This window comes from Cibotium barometz, chromosome 13 (genome assembly GCF_041138505.1).
Source record: "Cibotium barometz isolate CiBa-2024 chromosome 13, ASM4113850v1, whole genome shotgun sequence".
NCBI lineage: Eukaryota > Viridiplantae > Streptophyta > Polypodiopsida > Cyatheales > Cibotiaceae > Cibotium > Cibotium barometz.
In genome coordinates this window covers 44,417,529-44,420,505 of record NC_141058.1, presented here as the reverse complement: position 1 = coordinate 44,420,505, position 2,977 = coordinate 44,417,529, and the positions used below count along the sequence as shown (strand labels likewise).

Below are 2,977 nucleotides of genomic sequence, written 5' to 3'. Positions count from 1 at the left end.
TGAGGAGGTAGTTTTCTTTCTCCCATCAAGGCTTTTTATGAAATTTGAAATGGGGTTTTCAAGGGTTAAACTAAATAAATAATGGTTGGATTTGTCTTTTGAAGATAAATATTTTGATAGGAGAGGGGTTTTTTTTTAAATTATTTATAGAGATACAGGGCCAAGGAAAAGGTGTAATAAGTCAGCGTCTTTTTTTGTCCATATCCGTGATAGAGGAAAAAACCGCCTTTTTTCTTGTTTTTTTTTCTGGACACATTAACTAGGGGTAGATTTGCTACCTCCTCTACCTCTACTATTATATATATATCAGCCATGCCAACCCATCTTTCCAATACTTAGCTCCCATTGCATACACAACCTTTGCTTTGCCACCCCCACATTAGCAACCATGGAGAACCACTCATGGTCCTCAGCCATAGCTGCATGCCCCTGTCTCTCCTTATGGCCCCTATCCCCCATCCCCACAGCCTTCGTGGTCATCATCCTCACCTTCTGCATCTACAAGGCAAGTTCTCGAGCTGTTTACCTTGTTGATTATGTGTGTTACACCCCCCCTTCCGCATATAGGGTCCCTTCTAGCACATTCATGGAGCACTCATCCCTCATGGGCTGCTTCGTTGAGAAAAGCTTGCAATTCCAGCAGTTGATCTTGGAGAGATCAGGCCTAGGGGAGACCACAGCTTTGCCCATGGCTTTGAGGTACTTGCCACCAAGGCCTAGCTTACTCTCTGCTAGGGAGGAGGCAGAGATGGTGATCTTTCCTGCTCTGGAGAAGCTACTTGCTCACACGACCGTCCAGCCGCGAGACATCGGCATCTTGGTTGTGAATTGCAGCGCGTTTACTCCCGTGCCCTCCCTATGCACCATGGTCATCAACAAGTTCAACATGAGAAGTGATGTGAAGAGCTACAACCTCTCTGGCATGGGGTGTAGTGCTGGGGTTATCTCTCTCTCCTTGGCCAAAAGCCTGCTGCAAGTGCATTCCAGTACCTATGCTTTGATCATCAGCACTGAAAACATTACCCAGAATTGGTACAGTGGGAACAGGAGGTCCATGATGATACCCAATTGCTTGTTTAGAATGGGGGCTGCAGCCGTCCTCCTCTCAAATAAGAGCGCGGATGCACGGCGATCTAAATACAAGCTCAAGCACATAGTGAGAACCTTCACAGGTGTAGACAACAAGTCCTACACATGTGTTTTCCAAGAGCAAGATGAGGAGGGCAACTGTGGAGTTACTTTATCAAAGGACCTTACTAAGGTTGCTGGTGAAGCATTAAGGCAAAACATCACCAAGCTTGGCCCATTGGTGCTGCCATTATCAGAGCTTTTAGTTTATGTCTTCACCGAGATGAGGAGGAGGATTAAAGCTAATCATAAGGTTAAGCCTTATATTCCTGACTTCAAAAGGGCATTTGATCATTTCTGCATACATGCAGGCGGGAGGGCCGTCATTGATGAGCTAGAGAAGAGCTTAAAATTGAGGCCAGATCAAGTGGAGGCATCCAGGATGACCTTGCATAGATTTGCAAATACTTCATCTTCATCCATATGGTATGAGCTTGCCTACCTCGAGGCCAAGGGTAAGATGAAACCCGGCCACATCGTCTGGCAGATCGCCTTCGGTAGCGGCTTCAAGTGTAACAGTGCTGTCTGGCTTGCCTTGCCCCCAAGTTCATGTAAACAAAGAGGCCAACATAACCCTTGGTTGGAATGTATCCATCAATACCCCGTCACCCTACCTTGTTAAGCTTAACCACCCATCATTAGCTCTTGTTAGGACATAATCCCCCATATCAGCACCCATCATTAACCCTTGATAGCACATCATTACATAATCCCGATTACTAGCACCCATCATCAGATCTTATTAGCACATAATCCCTCTTATTAGCATCCACCATTAGCTCTATTAGCACATAATGCCTCCTATTAGCACCCATCAGATGTCATTCACTGTATCAAATGAGTACGAACACCCATGACTAGCTCACCCCACTTATAAATAGCACATGATTAGCTTGGTTGGCAGTAGTGGTTTATGATTAATCAGCTTCACGAGGCTGATTACCAATTGGGTTTTGGGCTTCAACACATCAGCTTAATTCTGGCTCATCATCAGTGCCTTTCAACCCTTAATCAGCAATACAAGGCTTATTAGCAGGTGGTTAATAATAAGCCTCTTCAAAGCATGACCAACTTAAAAGCTTCAACCCATATATAGCCTGATCAGCAGTGATTAATAAGCTACGTTAACGAATAATCAGATTTCGCTTAATTAACCTTAATCGGCAAGATTAAGCAGTGATTTATAAGCTTCTAAGCGCTTAATGAAATTGTTATCATGTTATCAATATCAACTTTCGAGTTCACATTTTGTGATGTTTCTCATAAATAAATAATTTCTTTTTTTTAATAGACTGGAATTATATTAGAGGAAGAGGGAAAATTTACAAAAAAACAACTTTTTACAAAGAAGCTTAACTTGTGCCTATCCTTTACAGTGATGCTTGCAATTCAACAAATTCCAGGATGTACTAAATCAGCTTATTGTCCCTAATGCTCAAGGCCATAGCCACTTTTTTTTTTAAAGCTTTATCTCTTTTACTGCTTCAATTGAGGTCCAGATCCATCCTGATAAAGAGGTCTCGGATGGTTTCAAGTCCTCTCTTGCACCTTGGGCATATCCCGACCCCAATTCCTATCCTGTGAGCTTTCACATTAGTCCAAAGTGCTTGGTGGAGACAAAACATATGGCCTTGCTCCATATTTTGCAGAATCTGAATTCCCATTGTCTTCTGTCCCAGCTTAGGTGCCACTTGGTGTTTAGTTTTATGTGGAGGGGGGGGAGGGGGGTGGGGTCAAGCTTTTTGATATTGGGGATAGGCAATAGTGAGTCCTTCCCCCTCTATACTATTGCTCTTATCTTGAATATTCCTTTGTGTTGAATGAAGGCTGAAAATTTGTTATCCTATAG

At 43.2% G+C, this 2,977-nt stretch overlaps 1 pseudogene across 1 annotated transcript; it reads left to right on the top strand.

Moving 5' to 3' along the window:
• Positions 1-335: 335 nt before the first annotated feature.
• Positions 336-2,326, top strand: LOC147632720 (3-ketoacyl-CoA synthase 4 pseudogene; annotated as a pseudogene). Its single transcript, XR_015267227.1, has one exon. The product of XR_015267227.1 is annotated as a 3-ketoacyl-CoA synthase 4 pseudogene (transcript).
• Positions 2,327-2,977: the final 651 nt, after the last annotated feature.